At 40.8% G+C, this 23,681-nt stretch overlaps 1 protein-coding gene and 1 pseudogene across 1 annotated transcript in view; both read left to right on the top strand.

The window, feature by feature from the left end:
- Window positions 1–23,681, top strand: part of BCL2 (BCL2 apoptosis regulator) — a 185,851-nt gene that overhangs the window by 79,513 nt on the left and 82,657 nt on the right. The gene's annotated exons all lie outside the window — the stretch shown is intronic.
- Window positions 2,207–23,681, top strand: part of LOC111180277 (proteasome activator complex subunit 1 pseudogene) — a 47,970-nt pseudogene continuing 26,495 nt past the window's right edge.

Raw genomic sequence — 23,681 nt, 5'->3', positions numbered from 1 at the left:
TCCTCAAGGGTTTCCTCAGTGCCCGGCTTTCACAGTAGCCTGGGTTCCAATTGACAGGGGTGTCCCCAGGTAAGGACTAGAAGAGGGAGACACGTTCTGGAAGCTCATCTTGCTTGTCCCCTCCTCTCCCTCAGCCCGAAGAGGAAAATGCAGCCTTGGTGTATGAGGAACACACTTTAGGGCATTTACTGGCAAATAGATAAAGTCACTGCAGACACAGGCGGGTGCTGTCTTCTATCAAAACCATCTAAAAAAACACTGACTCTACTGTCTCCTTCAAGCCCCGCGGTGTATTTATGAATGGGATTGCTTCCTCATTTGCTTTTCGTGTCAGTAGCTGGGAAGTCAGAAGGCATTACCTCTAAAATGGGGAAAGAACACTGTGAATCCATACATTTGCAGCCAGCTGCGGCAGGAACCAGCACATAGAATCACTTCACCCCGTCCCTACGGGATTTTTTCCTGAGCTTCTGATTTGTAACGATCACTTTTGAAGGCCTAGAAATGCTTAGGTGAGATGAAATTACTGATTCTCCTAAAGTTCTGTTTGCACTGGAGGCTTTCTGGACGGCCGCTGGTTCTGTCCTGTTTAAAGCATTCGGTGGCGTGAATCCACGGTTTCTGCCCACATCGCCACATTCCTGGGATGCCTTTCACGGGCCTTCGAAAGATCATCTGACAGCCGCCTGTGAGGTCAATGAACTTTATACATAATTAAACCTTCGCAGTTAGGAGAATTAATTTTTTTTCTCCCTGAGAAGCGGAGAAACAGGACATGTTGTGTTGCCTTCTGTTACTGAGTAAAAGTTCTGTGGAGTCATCAGGCTAGTTTCACATGATTTAATGCTGAACCGAATAAGAAAGTGGTTGCATCCTCTACTGGGCCTCACAGAAGAGTCACCACCCACACTGTTTATTCAGACTCGGATCTTGGCCATTTGGGGTTTAAGCCAGAAGAAAGGGGGGGAAAAATCTAACCCTGGAATGAACGCTTTTGAAACTCTGTATTCTTGATGAAATGCGGCCAAGGATTCTTTAAAAAATCTATTTAAAATCAATTACTGGGATCATATTTTCATTTACAGTGGATTGTTAGCAACAGCTAATTTTCTCCGTTTCCATCCAGCTTTGGAGTCTAGGCTGGAATTGGAATCATCGGTCTGTTTTGCCTGGGTATCTGATGCCACCACCCAACTATGTGTGGGTAACTGGGCAACTCTGACCTTTGACCAGCTCTCCATAAAATAACAAGGAAAGGTGTGAGGAGGAAGGAATCGAATGAAAACAAGCCTTAAGGGATTGTAGCAAGTGTGCTTCCCCCGGGGGGGGCGGTGGGTAGAAAATATACAGGAGGCATCTGTCATATCGAGAGGAAAGAGAAAGCAAAGGGCAGGACTGGGTATGCCTGGGAAGATAGGCACCAGGACCATCTGGCAGGATTGCCAAAAAATCATCTCAGATATGTCAGATCATCTCGGGTTTTTAAAGATCTCCAGAGGAGATTCTGGAACCTCCTTTGGTTACCCACCCTCCTCTTTGGCAATTTGTACTGTCAGGAAATTCTTTCTTATTTCCAGCCTAAAATGTGCACGTGGTGCTGCTTCAGAGGCTAAGTTGTTGGTGGGGACCACCGCATCTCCCCACAGCATATGTGACTCCGAGGGTGGGATGGGGCATATGAGTTGCTGCTTCGTTGAAGCCACAATCACTTTGACCTCCATGCCCATCGGCCCCCGGGGCTCAAGAATGGGGCTGGGGCTGGTGGCAGGCAGGAGTAGCGCTACTGAGACGTCCAGATACCAGGTACTGTTACCCAGCATTTTGTGTATGTCACCAGGAAGAGAGGATATTGTCATGACACGTCCAGGAATGAGCCTCACAACCATGTGTAAATATTAATACGAACCTCCTCTTTTGGATTTTAAGAGATCCAATTTTTAAGGAAAAACTCCTTCAGGGAGATAGACTGTAGAATTTCACTGGCCTCAAGATGGTAGCTCAGCTCCTCAGTTTTATAAATAAGAAGAGCTGAAAGCCAGAGAGCATGAGGGACCAATCGTGGACCAGACTTCAGGTCTTATGCCCCCAGCCCAGCCATATCCTGCCCTTCAGAGGCTGGTGCTCTGGGGGCGAAGTGATGCTGGCACTGAGGTCACTTTTCTCACTTCCTCCAGCCCCTTCCTCCTCCTGGGCAGATGCACGGGGGATGGCCTCCACGAGTGAGTTACAGATTCATTGAAAGGCTGTCAGATGACCTGGGCAGCGGCCTCCTTCCCTTTTTTATCGAGTTATGCCATTGCCCTACCTCAGGCTGCGGTTTTTTCCAGAAGGGAAGAGGTCATCTTCCCCTTCATCCGCCCACCCTCATCTGCACTGAGTTCCAGTTCCCTGTGTGTATAGATTACTGAATGAGTGGCGTGAGCATTGCAATCTGATGAGGAGGGCTTTGAGCCCGCAGACAATAAGCCCTGTACCCACCGCTCCTAGCCCACCCTCACCTCTTCCTCTGTCAAGTGATCATAAGAACACTTGCCCTACCTGCCTTAGGTGCACCTAGGAACAAATGATCATATCTATCGATATCTTTAAAGTATGCAAAACACGGGGTTCTTATATGGTGAAATAGTTCAAGCAAACAGGAAATATAGAGAATAAGATGGCAAGTGCATGTGTATGTACCATCGCTCTGTCATGTCTTTATGCCATATTTGCTTCAGATCTTCTTACCTACCTTTAAAAAGAGAGAGAGAGAGAAAGCACTTTCCCAGTCCCATTCCCCTTTTCTGTGAAGCATCAATTTAACTTTGATGTACATTATTACCATGCATGATTGCATCTTTTACACACATGTGTATCCATAGACATTTACATTTTTAAATGTTTTCAGACTTTATCTAAATGATATCATTGGCTTTGTGTTCTACATTACGTTGGTAAAATTCATCTGTTGTAAAACATGTACCTCTACTTCATCCATGCTGCATAGTATTCTACCAAAGGAAGGATGCTAAGGTTGTTTCTAACTTTTAAAATGTCTGTTTGAAGAATATTATAGCTGTTTCTAACTTTTTGGCATTACAGACAGTGCTACAACATGTACATGTTCTTTACCCACATGTGGGAGACTTGAGCTTCTCTTGGAGATGTATCGATAGATAGATAGATACATACATACATTCACACACGTACACATATATACACACACACACCCAATATCAAAGTCATAAAGTTAGCACATCTTAAACTTCCCTACATGTTGCCAAATTGCTCTCCAAAGTGATGGTACCAGTTCACCACCACATCGCCTCTCAGTATGGGTCATCACCATATTCAAAATTATCTTATGCCCATCTGATGGCCGGGTAGGTTTTAGATGTGATTTCCTGATTACTAGCGAGGTTGAGTATCTCTTCACTTGCTTACTGAAGTCAGGTTTCCTCCTTTATGAATTCTCTCTTCTTATCCTTTGCCCATTTTTCTGTTGGTGTGTTTGTTTCCTTACTGATTTATTGGAGTATATAATGTATTCTTGATACCAATCCCTTGTCTATTATAGGCATGGCATGTATCTTCTCTTGGTTTTGTAATTTGGTTTTGTTGATGATGTACTAAGGGTTTTTCATTTTGTTTTATTCTTATAACAAGTTTGTGAGCTAAATACTATCTCTATTCCTATTTTATAGATGAAGATAGCACCTTTTAGAGAGTTTAAGTTAATTGACTGAGGTCTCACAGCCCCAGTGGTGGGGCTGGAACAAGTCCAAATCTAATTCCAGAATGCTCTTGAAGACATAAGCACTGTGACTATCCCCATTTTACAGATGAGCACACTGAGGCCCAGAGAGGTTCAGTGATTTGCTCAGTGTCACACAGTGTAGTAGTGTTAGAACCAGGACTATTCTTCAGGTCTCCAGACTGCTAGCACAGCTGTATACCTAGATAGAAAGATGGGGGAAACGGGCAAATGAATACCACATCCACACATCCTTTTAAAATGTAACTTTAAAAAATGACGAACTATTTGAAATGCAAAAGAAAATAGTCACAGAGAATAATGCATCAACCAGTAGTCGCCTTCTACTCACATTTAATAAATGTTGACATTTAGCCACATTTTAAAAAGTTTGGTTTTTTTTGCAGAAAATGTTACAGTTAAAGCCTCTTTTCTAACCCACCCTGATCCCATTCCCCTACAGCTTTCCTAGAGGTAGCCAGTCTTCCAAAGTTGTGTTGTTACATACATGTTGTTGCATTTGGCTCCTGGCTATGTGTCATGAACGATAACTAATATTATTTTGTGAGTTTAAAACATTTACCGTAGTGTTCTTACTCAGTAATCCATCTTTCTCCAACTTGCCTTATCACTCAAAGTTATGTTTTTAGGATTTATCCTAATTAATTGATGGAGAGCAAGTTTCCTTACCTGCTATATTAATTCCTTTTAATGAATATATCATAATATATCCATTCTCTAATTGATGGAAGTTTAGATTGTTTCCACCTTTTCATTTTACAGACAGAGCTGTTGTGTACTTCTTTGGGCTTGTTTCCATGTGGACATGTGAGCTTCTTAAAGGTATAGATGCAGACATGGATTTCTGAGTCTTAGGGTACAAGCATCATCCACTTTGGTAGATGTTGCTGAATTGCTCTCAATTTACACTCCAGAACCGTGTATGAGAGTTCCTGTTGCTCTGCATCTTCTCCAGCTCTTGGCGTTATCAGGCTTTTACATTTTGCTAATCTGATAGATTGAAAGGTATCATATTGTGGTATTTATTCATACTTCTCTGATTTCTAGTGATTTATGCTTTTCTTTATCATGATTGTTGGTCATTTGGGTTTCTTTTTCTGTGTATTGCCAGTTTATAGATTTTGCTCATTTATTGTAGTGGGTTATTTGTTTTTTTTCCTTACAGTTACCAAACGTTCACTATATATCCTGGATACTTAAAAAAAACAAAAACAAAACTACTGTCTCCATTTCTTGCCTTTAACCTTTGTTTTCTGGTGTCTTCTGTCACATAAGTTTTAAAATCAAATTGGTCAACATTTTTTTCTTTTTTTGCTTCATGTTTTGTGCTGTTGTGTCATTGCCTAGTCTGCGATTATAAAAATAGTGTCTGTATTTTTTCCTAAATATTTTAAAGTTAGCTGTAATTCTCTTGGAATTCATTTTTGGATATAGCATGAGTTAGAGATCTATTTTTTTTCCCTGTAAATAACCAATTGTCCCAGGACCATTTAATAAATAGTTCAGTCATTTCCCACAGTTTTATAATGTCACATCCCAAGTTCCTATACGCAGAGGGACTCTCTCTATTACGCTGGTCTAGTAATCTATATCTGCACCAATTCTATTGTATCTTAATAAAAAAAAAAATAAGGCTTTAATAAATGTCTTGATATCTGGTAGGACAAGTGTCCATCTTACACTTTTTCAATATTGTCTTGGCTGTTTTTTGACCTTAATTCTTCCATATGAATTTTAAAACAGGCTAAAAATGTTCATGAAAAACCTTTCTGGGACTTTAATATGAATTACATTCAATTTATGTATTAACTTAGGAGGAACTGATGTTGATGTTGAATCTTCTCATCTCTGAGCATGAGATATATCGCTGTTTATTTACGTCTTAGGACTTTCAGTGAACTTTTATAGTTTGCTTTCATTTAGCTCTTGCACCTCTTTCTTTAGATTGAATCTAGGTTTGTCATAGTTTATTGCTATTGCTGATGGGATCTTTTAAAAATTACATTTTCTAATTGGTTGTTGCTGATAAGGACGCCATGGATATTTGTATATTAATCTTATCTCCAGCATTCTTACCAAGCTCTCTTATGACTTGTAATTGTTTGTAGTTTCTCATGGATTCTCAATGTAGACAATCTTATGTGCACATAATTCTTCTTTTGTTTCTCTATTTCAAATCCTTATTTCTCTTACTCCTTTTCCTTTGTTTATTGTGGCAGCCAGATCGCTCACACAATGATGAGTGGAGTGGTGACAGAAGAAAACATATTTGTCTAGTTCCTGACTTTAAAGGAATTAGGTTCCTAAGGTTTATCATAGATTTTTAGTAGAAACTGCTTAGTAAAAACTTCCTTATATTCTGGGTTGGCTAGGTATTTTATTGTACTTTTGAATTGTGAATGGGTACTAAATTTGATAAATGTTTTTTTCTGCATCTATTGTGATGATTAGTTTTTCCTTCTTAATCTGTCAGTATGGTGAATTACAGTAAGACTTTCTAATGTTGAATCTTCCTTGAGCTTCTGGAATAAACCTTACTGGTCATCACAAACACACACACACACACACACACAACACACACACACACACACCATATATTTACCATGTGATAAATATGATACATGCAATCATGATATATATGATACCTGAGGTATATCATATCAAAAAACATATTTTAAAATAAATATACATTTATACACACACTACACTGCTGGGTATGTTTGCTAATATATATTTTTTTAATTAATTATTTATTTTTGGCTGTGTTGGGTCTTCGTTTCTGTGCGAGGGCTTTCTCTAGTTGTGGCAAGCGGGGGCCACTCTTCATCGCGGTGCGCGGGCCTCTCACTGTCGTGGCCTCTCTTGTTACGGAGCACAGACTCCAGACGCGCAGCCTCAGTAGTTGTGGCTCACGGGCCTAGTTGCTCCGTGGCATGTGGGATCTTCCCAGACCAGGGCTCGAACCCGTGTCCCCTGCATTAGCAGGCAGATTCTCAACTACTGCGCCACCAGGGAAGCCCTGCTAATATTTTATTTAGGATTTTTGCATTGATGTTTTTAACTGAGATTGACCTATTGCTTTCCTTTTTTGTACTGTCTACTTCTAAAATATAGCTTTAGACTGAACTTATAAAAATACATTCAGGAGCTTTTGTTCTTTTTCTGTTTTTTTGGTGTTAATTTTGGTAACATATTTTTCTAGGAGATTTTCCATTTCATCTGTTTTTAGTTTTACTGCTTTAAAGTAGAGAATCGAATTCTCATGCTTAAAAAAAAAATCTTTAGTTATGGCTCCTTTTCATGCCTAATAGTGTTTATTTGTGCCTTCTTTTGTTTCTCTTCCTCATTCTTGTGGAATATCTACCTATTTTATTAGTCTTTTTAAAGAATCCACATTTGTTTTGTCCCTATGTGTATTGTGTCTTTGTTTTTATTTTATTGATTTGTTATTATCTTTATTATTGCCTTCCTACTACTTTATCTTTATCCATTTGTGGAAAAAGAATTTTCTCCTATTGTCTTTGAGTTTACTTTATTGCTTAATTTTTTATTTTCTTAATCTAAAATTTTTCTTGTTTTCTGATGTTGCATTTAATGCTAAACATTCCTTCTACTGATATCCAGGGTTTTAATTATTGTTCAGTTCCAAGTATTTTGTTACTTTAATTTTGATTGTATTTAATAATTTAACAGCATGTTTTTGAAATTTCAAGATGTACTGGAGTTTGGGGCCTGTGGTTTTGTTATTGATTTCAACTTTTATTGTATTTTGGTTGATGAGTGTGGTCTGAATGTTAGCACTTGTTTGAAATCTGTTGAGACGTGCTCTGTGGCGTAGAACCTGGTTAACTTTTGTAAACATTCATGTTTATTCTTTATTGTGTGGAGGGTTTCGTCATATCCATTCAGTGAAGTTAGTAATATGCATTATTTACATTTGTCCTATTTTTTTAGTTTGGTCTATTGATTTCATAGAGATATGTGCTAAAATCTCTCACTATAATTTTGAATTTGTTACCTTCATATAATTAAGTCAGTTTTGCTGTATATATTTGACATGGTGTGATTAGGTATATGGAAGGATTGCTCGTGAATGTGTCTTTTTATTACTAAGCCGTGATCTTCTTTATCCCCCCAAATGCTTTTGGCTATTTTAAAGTCTATTTTATCCTATTGAGTCATTCAATTAAAATAAATATTTATTGAGCATTTATTATTTGTAGGAACACTTATTATTTGAATACATTTTTTCATGTTTATCCTTCCTGTGACTTGTTTTAGCCTACTCTCTTATAAACAGCTGGAGTTTTACAAAATTCAGTCTGAGGATTTCTGCCTTTTAATGGATTAGTTTAAGCCATTTACATTTATTATGATAAGTCGTATATTTGGAATTCACGAGGAATCTGAATGTTTTCCATCTGCCGTGCTTCTTCTTTACTTATTTTTTCTTCCTGTCCTGTCTTCTGTTAGATTACTTGAGTTTTCCTGTTGATTTTGCTTCCTCTTCCCTATGCCCACTCCTTGCTCCTTGTGTGGCACTAGGCTCCCCAGCCATAGCCACGCCCAGGGCCCAACCCCAGGTGGATATGTTTCACAAAGACCAGGGCAAAAGACAGAACCTACCTAGGAGCTATTTCCCCAGGAAGATTTCTGAGTCAGATGAATTTTTGAAGGAAACAGCTCTCAAGAAGCCAACCTGAGCTATCTGAAGGCTCTGTTGGACATCTTGGTGCCTATCCAGTCCAGAAGATGGAGAAGGAGGAATGGAAGAAACAGCAGGAGAAGGAGGATAGGGATGAAAAGACAAAAGGGGAAGATGAAGGCAAAGGTCCTCCCAGTGGCCCAGTGAATGGCAAGGAGAGGCTTGAAGTCCTCCTGCAAGGGCCTGAAGCTGGGGACCACGGATGTCACTGAGCAGTCCACAGGGTCACCACCTGGTTGCAGCTGCAGATACCTCAGACTGAAGATGGGAAAAGTTTTGAAGAAGGTGTTCGAGCTGATGAACACCCTTCATGCCAAGCTGGAAGGCTTCCACAGTGAAGTAGAGTACCAGGACCCCACTGATGATCAGTGGAGACCCACAGAGCTTGCGCTGTGTTATATGATGTCATCCTGAAGAACTTCAAGAAGCTCAGGAAGCCCAGGGGAGAATCAAAGGAAATGATGTATTGAGACTCTCCTCTCATTCTGTGATGGGCCCAGTAGAGACCTCCCTGCCTCTCACTGGAGACTCCACACCTCCCCCTACCTTTCTCCTGTTGAAGTTTCTCCTTCATCTTGCCTCCCAAGCACAAAAATACAGTCATACTGTTAAGACAATGATGACTGTTTCCCTCTTGATTTGTAACGTATATGTTTTGTTCTGCATCTCAGCTGTTACCCTTAAACCTTAAAAATTATATCTGCGTTCACAGAGTCTAAAATTAAAGTGTTATCTGTATCTCTTTGCTTCCCAGACAATGTAATACAGATTACTTAGAACGCTTTAACCCAGCTTTTCTCTCTCTCTCATATTCTGTTATGACACCGTCAGCTATTTTATTATCATCTATCATTTTGTTTCTGTTTTGTCCACATACAATTATTTTTTTACAAGTCTACTTTTTAAAATTTATCAAAATAGATGTCATTTTATTCACATTGTGGGTAAGACTATGAAATCCAGAACCAGACTGCCTTAATCTGAATCCCAATTTAATTATAAATCACTTAGAATGGTGCCTGGTACACAGTACAGAGTGAGCCCTCAATAAATGTTATTGATGTTGTTTCTTAGATTCCATTCCCCCTTTCTCAGTTCAAATTCCTTCTTACGGAAGTACATCTTTGAGTAGTTATTTCATGGATTTGGGGATATGAAACTATCTCTGTCAGTCTCTATCTGAAAATATCTTTAATTCACCCTTAGTCTTGAACAATAATTTTCTAGGTATAGAATTCTACAGAAATATTTTCCCTCAGCATTTGAAAATATTATTTCATTGTCTTCCGATATCTGTTATTGATGAGGTGCAGTCAGCGTCAGTCTGTCTTTTGCTTAGAAGTTTTTTTATCTTTTTTAGTGGAAAAAAAGATATTTGTTTTTCTTTTTGTTCCTGTCTTTGATGATCTGCAGTTTCACCACAGTCCTGTGTGGGACTCAGTATATCTCTTGAATCTAAGGATTCTTGATATTCATTGATTCTGAAAAATACTGTCATAATCTCTGAATATTATTCCTCCCAGCTATCTTTATTATCTTTTTCTCAGTCCTCTGTTATAGGTTATTAGATCTTGTCCTTCTCTTCTTCATGTCTGCTAACCTGTGTTTTCATATTTCCCACATTTCTACTTTTCTGTGGTCTATTTCTTTTCAGTCTCCCCCTACCCTTTCCATTCCTGTCCTCCCAAGGTATATAAGGTTAACATCTGGTCTGCCTCCTTCCACATGTCTCTCCAAGCTCATATATAAACACACAAAAATCCAATAATACCTTGTGCATTACTGTCTCTCTTAATAGTACATTAAGGATATCTTCCAGATAAGTAATACAAATTTAACTAATTTTTAAAAAAAATAGCTAAGTAAGTTCCATGATATGGCTATACTACAATTTATTCAGCTGTTCCACTATTGATGAACATTTAGGTTATTTTCAGTTTTATGTTGACACAAACATTGTAGATAAAAACATCCTCATACATATTTACTTATGTGCTGGTTCCTTAATTTCTATGGGAACAACTTCTACCCCATCCTACTTCCCCTAACCCCCACTTCCCAAAGAACATCACTGTCTCTATTTTAGCTTTTTCTTCTGGCATTTCTAAATAATGTCTATGCTGTGATCTTTTATCAATTTTACTCATGATGTCTTAACTTCCTATTATAGTAAATACAGATTTAGCTCTCTTACATAACCATATCCGCTGCTTTTCCAACCCCTTTCTCTCAATATAACTATATTGCAATATTGGGTTAAATCAGTTGTTAGAGTTTTCATTCTTTGCCTATGGAAATAGTGTCAACAGTTACACCTTTTTATTTTTATGAAGTTAATACCTGCCTTTTAAAAAAATTTTCATTGGAGTATAGTTGATTTACAATGTTGTGTTAGTTTCAGGTATACAGCAAAGTGAATCAGTTATACATATACAGACATCCACTCTTTTTTTAGACGCTTTTCCCATATAGGCCATTACAGAGTATGGAGTAGAGTTCCCTGTGCTCTACAGCAGGTTCTTATTAGTTATCTATTTTATATATAGTAGTGTGTATATGTCAATCCCAATCTCCCAATTTCTCCCTCCCCCCTTATCCCCTGGTAACCACAAGTTTGTTTTCTACATCTGTGACTCTACTTGTGTTTTGTAACTAAGTTCATTTGTACCCTTTTTTAGATCACATATAAGTGATATCATATGTTAATATCTGTCTTGTTTTTTTTTCTTAATTTCCTTAGTGTTCTTCGTCCTTGTAGGGAAAGATGTTCCCCCTGTATCTTTCATAGTCTCCCTGTACACGTTTCCACAAGGCCGATCACATCAGAAATCCATGAGTTCTTCTTTTCTCGGTAACATCCCCTTTTTTCTGGACTTTTCTTCAGGCCTGTTGCACAGCTGTCGTGCTGGGATTTCTCTTCCTTGTTATTCTAGAACTTTCCTTGACCTTTCTTCTGAGCTGAATCCCCTTTCATGATCTGCTCCATTGAGGAAGCACATCCTCCAGCAGGATCGGAATTACAGCCTGGTGCCCTGGTGGTGGCGCTCACTCTCTGTCTCTCTTGACCCACTGGTCCAGTCCTCTCCCTTCACTACATCACCCCTCTTCTTTAGTCCTGTGTTGGATCACATAAATTTCCTCCTTTTCCACTTACACATTTTTGTGGCTCCCAATCTATAAGCGGCCTTTCCAAAATGGACCCAAGAGAGATAGATTCACACTTCGAATGTCCAAAATGTCTTTATTTTATCTTCTCACTGGAAGGCTTGTCCGTCTGGTACAAAGGATTCTAGGTCAAAACTAAATTTTCTTCCAAAGGGTGAAGCCATTGCCCTATTGTATGCTGCCTCTCAGTGTTGCTGCTAGAAGGCTAACACCGTTCTGATTCTTGATGCTTTGTACCTGACCTTCTTTTTCCTTTCTCCTGGGACCTTGTAGAATCTTTTCTTTCCCCCAGTTGTCTAAATTTCACAATGACTTTCCTACGTGGGAGTCTGTTTACATCTATTGTACTGGGCAATCAGTGTTTTCTTTCAGTCTGTTGAATGTGCTTCTGTTAGCCTCTGTCTTTCTTTCCAGAACTCCTATTATGTGGGTGTTGTACTTTCTAGACCAGTCCTCTAATTTCCTCCTATTTTTCTCTCCTGTTTTCCGTCTCTTTATCGTTTGCTCTCTTTTGGGGCAATTTCTTCAACTTCAATTTCCAACCTGTCTATTGGGTTTGCAGTTCTGTTATTGTTTTAAATTTCCTCTTTTCATCTATAAATAGTTGGGTTTTTTTAAGCATTCTGTTCTGTTTTCATGTGTGTGACATTCTCTCAGCATTCTGAAAAAAAAAATTATTCTCTTTTGAAATTTTCTTCTCCATTCATGGCCTCTATTTCCTCCGTGTTGCCTTTTTCTATTTGTTTTGAACTCTGTCTTCCCTATAGAGGCTTTCCTTGCATGTCTGGTAATCCTTGAGTGTCTGGTCATGTTTAAGAGTGAAGAACTAACAAGTTTATTGGAAGCTCTCAGGATGTGCAGGGCTTGTTGACTTTGAGCATTATCATAGAATAACATGATAATGCCATTCTTTGGGGAGCTCCTAATGTCAACCCCTAAAGTCTCCTACTGAAGAACCTACAGAGATGGTGAGACTCTCCAGGGAGCACCCTTCCAAACTCTCCCCTGGAGGGTGAAGCTCTGCCTGTTCCAGTGCTGATAGCTGAGGTGAGGAATCAGACTGGAGAGGCCAGCATTCAATATACATATTTTCTGCTTCGTTTGATGCGTGGCATCTCCCAATCCTGGAATCCTGTCTCCAGAGACCATACCTCCAGTTTTACCCATTGGGGTAGAGGCTGCTGCCCAGAAGGGTGGAGAAGAGGAGGGGATCTGGGGGTCTAGGGATATAACTGGTTCTTAAACGGCTTTCACCGCATCTCCTCATTTTAGTCACTCCTCCCTTCCCCTCCCTTCCCATTTCCAAAGGTAACTAGTGCCTTCTGTTCCTGGACCTTCTGAGCATCTGCTACTTGGTTCCTAACTTTCCTTATTCCTAGTTTAGGATTCTGCCTCTTTTTGTTCTGCTAGTTCTGTTACCACTTGTCCAGCTGTTTTCCATCTTCCAAAATCTTATTGCTGTTATCCCTTCACTTGTTCTTCTAGTCCTTCTGGGTTTATGTCTTTTAAACGGTCACTTTCTCTAGTTTTAGTGAGGTTTCAGAGAGACCAGTGTTAGGTATGGTGTGTTCAGTTCTCTGTTTTTACTTGGAAGTCTTATGTTACATTTTGGTTGATTTCCTCAAATCTCTTTTTCCAGTTCACTAATTCTATATTTGTGTCACTCTACAGTCTAACTTTTCCACTGAGTTATTTTTAGTTCTATTTTGTTCTTTTTCAGGTCTGCTATTTTCTTTTTTTATTTACTCCTATTATTTCATTATGTTTTTTAGTCTTTCTTTTATCACTTTAATAATTTTAAGAAATCTTATTTCATAGTCTGTTTCAGATTGTAGTATTTTTCCAGTTCTTAGATTTTACCTTAAAAAAAATTCACTTTATGACTGTCCCTCATGGTAGTTAATTCCCGTGTGTGTGTGTGTGTGTGTGTGTGTGTGTGTGTGTGTGTATGTTGTCAAGTTCATGTTCATAGAGATTTCTCTTCTGTGGGAACCTTGTAAGTCCTGAGTTGTGAAATCGTCCCTATGTAGTGGTCACGTATTTGTTTTTTCTGGCGATCAAAGGCATTTTGATGGTCCTGGAATTGTGTTTATATTCATTGCTCGTCCCACCCCCCCCACATGCAGATAATGTAAATTCTGATCCTACAACTGACTGTGGTTCGTGTTTAGGGTTTTGATTTCTCAGAGGCTCCCTAAGCTCTGGATATAAGGCAACTGTCTGCTCTTCATCTTGAGGCCAGCAGGCAGTGGTTTGGTCCCTTTTTCATGGACGGGTGACTTTAAGATTTATGAAAAGGGCTCCGTCCTGCCTCCCTCCCTCCACCTTATGCAGGACCAAGGCCACGTCTCTTCATGGGCTTTAGAATCTAATCACTATCCCCAGATCCCCAGGGACATTTGTGGAGGTCTGAAACTCCCTTGGACCCCATGGAGTCAACCATTTGTGAAAGCTCTGGCTTCAGTTTTTCTTCATTCCTGGAGCCTATGCTTTTCTCCCTTTCTTCTTTCCTTCTAGGTACAGCATTGTGATTTTTCTTGAGAATTTCGTATCTTTGTAGTGGAAAGGAACCCATAGGATCAGCCCAAAGTTTGCCATTCTGCTGGAAATAGCTCAACGTCCACTATTGAGATAAATCTAGAATAAATAAATAGATTCATTAAGCTAAACTGAAACCTGGAATTGACCGTAAAGGTTCTTAGAGATCACTTCATCCAACCCCAGCATTTTACTTAAGGAACCTGAGGCTCAGAACTGATGAAGCCACTTGCCCACAGACACAGGGCCAGTTAGTGAAAAAGCTGAGGGTAGAAGTCAAGGTGGCCACTTTCTTCCAGCAGCCAGCACTCGTCTGCTTGCAAGACGCCCCAGCCTGATGATGGCTGTGCCTTAAATCATGGTGAGACTTTGGGAAGGACACATAGGCCATTTGTGTTGGTTTTGTCATTTTAAAATTTTCTGGACTGTAAAGTAATAGAGCTAATAGAATCACTGAAGTGATTTATTCCTCTCCCAATTTTGTTTTTTTTTCAAAGAAAAATACCCTTTTCCCTCTCCTTTCTTCCTTTTTTTTTTTTTCCCTTTTAGGACCCAGTTCAGGTTCCACCATCTCCCAGAAACCTTCCCTGCATCCCATCGAGGGTTTTTCCCCTTCTCTGACTCCATTTGAAATTGTCATTTGAACCATGTCATTGGCACCAGATTACAAATCTGTCTGACCCTGTTTAATTATCGAGTGTGTATGTGCTTTGTCTCCTCAACTAAATCATAAGTGCTAGTTTGCAGAAGCCATGCTTATGCTTATGTATCTTTACCATTTCCCAAAGTGATTTTCGTGATTAATTGATGAGGAAGCAACTTAGAGGAAATATGTTCCCTGAGATAGAGCCTGGGTTTGGTGTCAGGAAGCCTGGATTCTGCCCCTTTTCTTGGCATCAGCTCCCTGGTGAATTTGAGCAAACCGTCTTACCTTGTATGGACAGGCCGCTGTGGTCTGACAGTACACTCGTAGACAGAGTGGTCATATAATTTATCATTCAAATGGGGACAGTTATGAGAGTGAAGGGGGAGGCACTATTAATAATTTTGCAGGGACAACAGGTGTAAACCGGGACTCTTCCTGACAAGCAGGGACATATGGTCACCTTATGTCATAGATCACCTTGAGCTCTTCAGAAAACTTTGCACAGCTGCTATCAAAATACCAGTCATCAAATAAAAAAATTATCATCCTTTCCAAGAGCTTTCCTCCACCAGCATGACTTCGCAGGTAAGAGAATGTTTAGTTTTCCCAGATGTTCATGTTTTCTCAGCTAATTTCCTGGCCTTAAGTGCTTGTTATAACTGAAGTTAAAGTAAATCATGGGCTTGAGAATTAGTACTGCTAACAGACAAATGCCTTTATTTTCCATATCAACCCATTCTCTGTCCTGGAAGAAAAGAACAGCCCCGATTTTGAGAGCTCTGAGCCTTGTTTTCTTGGGTACTTTTGAAACATAGGATCTTACCTCTAGTACATCCAGTGATAGAGGGAAGGGTTATGAATGGCTGTTGACCCTCAAGACTGGAAATGTCTTCATATAATGGTATATTCGGTGGCTTAGCATAATAGGTGAGGTAGGTCTTTAAAAAGACACATTACAAGCACCATGGCTCACTAGCTGGCTTGCTCCTACCAGAGTGCTCTGTATACAGTAGGCACTTCATAAGTGTTTGTTAGCTTGAAATTCCGAGGAACACTTGGAAGACAGTGGTGGCTAGTAAACTCACTTCCCAGCGCTGGTAACTCCATTCCTGCTTGTGCTGAGGGAGTACTGTTGTGGTTGGGCCATGGTGTTGGAATGCAAAGACAAACAGATACTATCTCTTTCCTCCAGGATTTTATATCTAGAGGCAGCCTTGGAGCTGTAAACAACTAAGTCTAAGAAAGTTCAGGAAAAAGAACAATCAGTTTTGACCTGGGGTAGTCAGGTGGCCTGTGAGCTAGGTTTGAAAAGTAGGATTTTACCCGAGGACAGAGTTGGGTGAAGGCCATTTCACAGAGTGGGAATGGCACAAACAAAAACCTGTAAGAGTCCAATTGCTTGTCATGTATGGAGAATCAGAAGAAGTCCTGTGTGTCTGGAATATACGTGTTGACAGTTGGGATGTCCTTTAATGTCAAACTAGGGAACTCGGGTTATATCATGCAGACAACGGGAATTACATAAAGGTTTGGATTCGTGCAGTGATATCAAGCAACTCGTGTTAGAATGATAACCTGGTTGCAGGGAGACCAGTAATGAAGAGGCTTTGGTGTTCAGGAGAGATATCAAGGCAAGGGAGTAAAAAAAGGGGAGCCAGATAGGAGATAGAGAATTGGCAGCTGGTTGGATGTAGGGCTGACGAGGAAAGAAGAACCAAACAGGACACCAAGGGACTGAGAAGATGGTGACCCGAGGACAAGACTGTGGAAGGCTGGAGAGGAGCAGAGCTGGGCGGGGAGGGCGCTCCTGATTTCTAGGGAGGTTTGTGAGGAGATGACGTGAAATAGTACACGAAGAAACCTTGAAAGGGGCTTTGCATGAAATAAATGTTGGATAAACACTACATTGAAAGAAGGAGGGAAGGAAGGAAAGGAAGGGAGGAAGCTCTTCCTCTCTCCGCTCTGTGGGATATTTAGGGCTTTAGGAGATCCAATGGGAATCATGCACTGGGGCTCTTCCCATTAAAAAAACTTGCCAATTATTTCATGTTAATTGAGCGTACAAACCAGGAGGGCACTCAGATAGAATGAAAGACCCGAATTGGTTGGTATCAGACTGAGGAGAGGTGGGCTTCGAGCCAGACTTGGAGGAAGAGAGGGCTGTGGGGTGATGAATAGCCACACTGAGACCCAGCGAGGAGCCGCCGAGAAGGCAGGAAGGCGGCTGCCTTATGGAGAACGGGAAGGATGCCCGTTACCATCAGAGGTGGTCGCAGGTGGAGAAACGCCCTGGCTCGGCGATGGGCAGCAGCGGGCGGCGTCTCCCGGGGGCGCAGCTGGGCTCTGGCTTACTTTCTGACGAGCCCACCCCGAAACTCTATCGGGAGGACCCTGGTTCTCTGTGACAACCTGTCCAGTCCCTCCCCAGTTTTTTTCTGACCATTTGGAAAAACAGCAGAGCAATCCTCTGTGTGATTAGAAACCAAGTCACATCGACTTTTCCTCTTGAGCCATTTCAGGATAACCCTCCATAAATCCTTTTATGGGAAGTACTGGCCAGTACTTCGTCTTACAAAATGCCTTTTGGTTTCTTTGCCTCGGTCTTTGATATTGGATAAACATTTTAGTTTCATGATTACGTGGTGATTAGATGGCAGTGCATGAATTGGCATTACTAAAATTGTTTGCCTTCAGTTATATTACGTCTGCTTCAGGAATGCCAGAAAAACATAAACATGGCTTAGTTAGTAAACTACCTCAATTGGAACATCTGAGAGAGAGAAGGCACAAAATCTGGTAGTTGGCATGATATTTCCTCTTGACTCTGAGACTCTTGAAGCTGGGAAGTCCTTTGGAAGCCTTCTACTACCACCTTCTCAAACATGGTGCCGCCCATCCTCTTCCTGAATACTTCGAATGAAGGGGAGTTCTCAGAATGTGCCAACTTTTAGAAAAAAGCAAACCACAATTGGATAAAAAATTTTAAATTAATTTCTCCTAACACTGGTCAGAAACTTTTTAAGTTGGCTCTAGTATAAAATGAACGCAAGCCAGAAGTTACCTGGGAATATTTTTATGTGATCTACAACATTCCAGTGTTTGTTGGATGCAGTGCTTGTCGATGACTTGTCTTCTTTGGGTGGAGGAAAGCTTTTTACATCATCGTATCACATAATTTCTCTTTATCGCCCATGGTTTCTACCACTTTGGTCTTTTCCCTTGGGTATTGTATCTTTCTTTGACATGGCTTGCAAGATGTGGCTGCATTCAGGGACGTGATATTCACAATGGGTTGGTCTCTCTGTACAATTACAGTTCTCTGTAATTTTGGATTAAATCAGCCGACTGACATCTGGCTGTGTTTTTGCGGGCATCCGTATAAACTTGACAAAGGGCCGCTGAGACTAGCGGTTCTTCTTCATCAATGTTTCACTTATTCATCCCTTTATTTAGAAAACATCTGAGGCCCACTATGTACCTTTCCATTTCCACCATTTCCTCTTAATTGGGGGCCATTATCAACTCTCACTGATACTACTCCTTCATAAATGGCTTTTAATCTCTGTCTTTGGGGACCACTGCATAATATCCTAAAACATCACTCATCATTAATCATTAAGTGACCCTTCCCACTTAAAAACTTTCATGGCATAATTTTTTAAATAATCCATTTTTTTTGTTCTGATTACAAAAGCAAGATATGGTTTTTTGCAGAAAATCCGGAAAATGGAGAAAAGCAAAAAGAAGAAAAAATATCACTCATAATCTACCACCAAAACAGCAGCCTGTTGTTACTATGTTGGTACACAGCCTATAAGTTGTTCTTTTGTCTTTCCTGTTACAGAGAGCCTTCCCAGTCTGGTCCCAGCTTGACGTTGCAGCCTTCTCTCTCTAGTGGCTTCCTCTCTGGGGACCTGTATTGCCTTGCATGGGACTTTTCATATTTCTCTCTCAATGAATTCTTCTGATTCTATAAACAATACAGGTGATTGTAAATATTTTTCAAAATATATATAAGGAGTAAAGTAAAAATTATATTTAAAAACATCTCAACACCCTGAAATAAAAACCATTGACATTTTGCAGACTATCTCATCATCTTCTGTTTATAGACGTGTGCCTGAGCACACACACATGATTTCCTATAAATGAGATCATGGCATCCACGTGGTTTTTATGGTTGCTACCTTCTTTCATTTTCACTTATTTCTTTCCTCCCACTCCCTTCCTTCTTTCCACCCTAATCCCTCTCCCCCCTGTTGCCAGTGTTATCAACCTTGTGTGTCATCCTTCTGTGCCTCACTCCACTTCACTCATATAATTATATCAGACATTTAGGTAGATAGATGGATAGGCACAGACACATGTGATTTTGGTCATTACCTTATAAAAATCAGATCATATCATATGTCCCTCTCTGCATCTTGTTTTCATCTCACTTCACAGGGTGCATTGTTGAAATTCCTCCCTTCTTTCTTTTTCATGACTGCATACTATTCCTTAGTTGACCATGGCATAACCTATTGAATGATTTTACTCCAAACAGTGCTGTGGTCATATGGGCATGAGATGACTTTATCAATGATGGTATTTTTGAATTTGGATAGATATTTCCAGATTGCTTGCTAAATGGTATAGCAATTTCTGTTTCCGCCAGCAGTGTATGAAGTACCTTTTTTTTGCATCCTTCCATGTGGCTGTGACAGTGTCACCACCAAGGAGCAGTGCCCCTAAATTGCCAGGAAGGATGGGGGGACATGGTCCCTTTGAAGTCCCAAACTTCAAGACAAACATGGGGCCACAATAAGGCCATCACAGTAATATACATAAGAGAATTAATTAAGAGGAGATTATGGTTTTCTAGAATTGGGTTCTGGGGAAGAAATATTTATGGAAATGAATCTTATGGCCTGAAGTGTTATTTTATGTTTAGGATGATTTTTTTTTTTAACCTGACAGCATTTGGTTAGCATGGAAGCTAGAAATTTCCCTCTTGGTTTTAATTTTTTCTTTACAGTTTTTGGCAGAATTCAAAAGGTGAAACACATCACACACAACTTCTGAACCTTTGCGTTCAAAATACGCAGATGGGGGACTTCCCTGGCGGTCCAGTGGTTAAGACTTCCCCTTCCAGTGCAGGGGGTGCGGGTTCGATCCCTGGTCTGGAAGCTAGGATCCCACATGCCTTGGGGCCAAAAAACCAAAACATAAAACAGAAGCAATATTATAACAAATTCAATAAAGACTTTAAAATGGTCCACATCAAAATAATCTTAAAAAATAAAAAAACGCACATGGATGTATGGCAAGATGGGATCTGAGTAAGAGTTCCCGTAACATGGTTTACATTTCCAATGCTTTAAAAATAACCGTCCATGTGGTGTTAGAAGTCCGCAAGCAGTGGGTGGGTTGGATCCTACAGGCCATCTCCTGAGCTGGGCTGTTTGCTGTACCTGCTGTCCTCCAAGATGGCAGCTCAAGCCCTCTCTTCCCTCCCCACTGCCTGTCTTCCTCTAAGTCTGAACTGTCTGGTGCTTTCTCCTCTTATCCTGGATGCCAAGGTCTGCCACCACTTCTGTCGTCCTTCTTGCCTTTCTTCTTCTTTTCCCTTCTGTCCCTCTCACTTTCCTGCAAAGAGGCTTGGCATTGGCAGCCAATGCCTGCCGTTGAGATGGCGCTTTGAGGCCTGCAAGCCCCTCCCCATATCATTTTTGATATAACCTCAAGGTCATTGGCCTGTGTTAGCTGTCTCCATCCCTAATTTTTCTGTTGATAGGCTCTCCACCTGACAGAAAGGTTTCTCCCAGCCCCCCCCTTTAATTTTTTATCTAACATCATTTTGGGACCTTGAGTCCCTGAGAGCCTGAGGCTTCCCTGTACTTGGAGGTAGAAATAGATTCTGTCTCCTAGAGAATTCTGACCAGCCTGTTCTGCAAAAGAATGTTGGCTCTTGGTGTCCCTCCAAGAAAAGAACCTCTGGATTAATGTGGGTTATTAGAGTTGCATGGAGAACAAACGAGGTGATCTAGAATCCAGTTCCATCATTCTTCAGTATAGTCTCAATGTCAGGGAAAGTCTTGAGTAGGATTCTGGTTTTAACGTCTTAATTCTGAATTTACTCACCTTTGTGGATTAGACAGAGCCTAAACCTTATTTTGATAGTGTATGTTTGTGTGAGTCTGTGTGTATGTGTGTGTGTGGTTTAATACGTACAGCTTGGCTGAACGCAGTAGGTCTGTGGTTTATCTTTTTACTGAGAACTGCTTTCCCCACCCCCGCTTTTCTAAGAAAATGCTAGTTTCCTAAACTAAAGTCTTTCTTTTGAGTTTGTTAGCAGTGAGGGGTGTTGTGTGAGGCTCTGTCGGTGATACTAAGATCAAACAATCCCCCAATTCAGGTGACTTTAACACAAGTCATGTTGACTGAAATAGTATTGAGCATGTGATGCTGGTGTGTGACATTTGAATATTTGTCAAGAAAAGCACCCAAGTCACTACAACTGGCTGCAAGAGTAAGTGATTTGCCTGTTTTACTGTTTTTACATAAATTTTTATTTGAGAATCTGAAACCAACCTTTATAGTTTGGGGAGGGAAAGTAACATATTCAGTCAGCATGAATCCGTTTACCTGCTTTTCCCTTTCACTATGTGTAAGAATTCAGGTCACTTAGTCTTAATCAAGAGCAATGTATAAATTAAGGGACATGTATCTTAACAAGTTTGAATTTTCTGTATGTTCTTTCTGTCTCCCACTCCCCCTTCCTGCAATTCCTTTCCACACTTTTTCATCCTTTTTGTAAAGGTAGTGACCTATATTTGATAAGGCTTGGAATTCAGACCTGAGATACCTGGGTCCCAGTTGTGGCTTGTGGCTACTTATCATTATGAGACTCACTGTCTAGCCTTGGTTTTCTAATCTGTAAAATGGGACACCCTAATTAATGTGCCCATTGAAAGCATCATAACTTCCTTCCCTTTCCTCCTTTCCATTGGAGAAACTCAGAATTTTCAAAACTATTAAATTCAGTATTTTTAGGGCCACTTAGAAGTTTCCTGTAACAACAGAGAGCAACTAGAAATACAGTGTTCTACTCTCATAGTCATTAAAATCCCCCACCCCCAGAGCAAACTGGTTACATTTCTGATAAAACTTGTGCAAGGACCAGGAGAATCAGAGATGGTCTGTCCCCTGATTTTCATGATGTAAGAGCTTCCCTCTGGTGCCTCGTAGAAGGACCTTTGCTTGGCGTGGCTCTGCTGTGTTGGCAAGGGCGTCCTTAGCCAGGGAGAGCCAGAGATTGCAGCTAAGTTAGAGTAACGCCAAGTGTCGTGATATTTTACATTCAGGAGAAAAAGACTATGCCTGTCAGCAACATCTCTTATTGTCAGGTGCCGATTTCACTGTATGTGTCTGAAGGACTAAAATCAGGCCCCACTCCCTAAAATGTAGACAGTAAGGGGTTACCAAAACTACAGTGTTCCACCAAAGAGAATTTTAGCGAAGGATTAAGGTGACCACTTAAAAAGCAGAGTTGGTTTAAAACTGGAAATAAAGGATGCCACCCACAGAGACTCCCGTGGGCTCAGAAAACCAGAAGAGGAAGGTTTGGGTGGGGAGAATAGGAGCAGCCACTCAAGAGGAAGTTTTGTGAGGCTCTGGAAGGATGCAGAGGAAGCAGCCCACAGCGGGACGGCAGACACGCTGAGGACAGAGCAACGCTTGAGCCTAAGACTTGGTATTTGGGGCGAGGTGGAGAGAAGTAAAGAGAAGGGCCGGAGATTCAGAACTGGGTCAAGGAACAATCAGATCACGAGTGAGGATGGAGCTCGTGGGTTACAAGGAGTGACAGGCAAGGGCCCAGCCTTCAAAGTCGGGCTCAGCACGAAGCAACTGGATTGATTCAGAGGAGTCCTGCAGAAGTGAATGGCAAGAAATAAGAACCTGCCACCCGGTCTGAGTGGCAGGGAAAAAAATGAACTGAGGAAAGCAGAAGGCTTCAGGGCAAGATAAGCTCGTTCTGAGACATATGACTGAACTGAAACCCAGATAAAATATTACCTGTTAATCCAGTATCTTTCATTAGTTAGAAGTTCAATTTCTTTGTGTCTCATTCACAAAAGAGCAACATGCATTTAGGGGAACACATTTGCTCCTGGTGCTGCTGGAAAGTCCTTGCTGATGAGAATGTTACAAACTAAGGAAGTTTTAACCAAACACACTAGGAAAGTGTAACACAGGAATGAAATTTGAAGCCAACGATAAGCTAATAAAGACTCAATGCTAATTTTGCGTTCACTATTTTGTAAAAAATAAAAGACTGTTCTTCTGGGGCCTGAGTCCACACTGCATCCCTCCCCTACCACCAAGGTTATAACCAGGGGGTGAGCCCTGAGGCCTCCGTGAAGGACCTTCTGTACACTCACATCTGTCCTCTGTTCAATAGTCCAGGCCCTTCCAGGGCTCCCAAGCCTTCCAGAACCTTCCAGAATCTTCCCCATCTCCCCTTCACTGTCCACAAGTGTACTTAGGGCATCCAAATGGTGGAAGAAATTGCCTTTAACTCTGCTGCTCCTTTAGGACTACAGTCATCTCTCCTCCCCATGTTTTTAAGCTTCTTAAAAGCTGGATCGTCCGTCTCTAACCCCAGTCCCCCACCCCCTGCTCCCCCTTCCCAGCACCCCTCCCACCTCTCTCCAGTGGGTCTTCTGTTTCCATCGCTCTCCTGAAACAGCTGTCTTACAAGGGGATTACCAATTTCTGAGGACATCCAGAGCCAGGCTGCTTTACTTTTCTGCAGCACTTGGAACCCCAGGAAACATCCCTCTTGAAACACTAGACTTTCTTGCGTCTATTGCACAAGCCTCATTCTTCCT

This window comes from Delphinapterus leucas, chromosome 14 (genome assembly GCF_059928025.1).
Source record: "Delphinapterus leucas isolate spDelLeu-1000000601 "Yukka" chromosome 14, BTC_Dleu_Yukka2, whole genome shotgun sequence".
NCBI lineage: Eukaryota > Metazoa > Chordata > Mammalia > Artiodactyla > Monodontidae > Delphinapterus > Delphinapterus leucas.
Note: the sequence above shows the minus strand (reverse complement) of the source record. Positions and strands in the feature narration are given on the sequence as shown.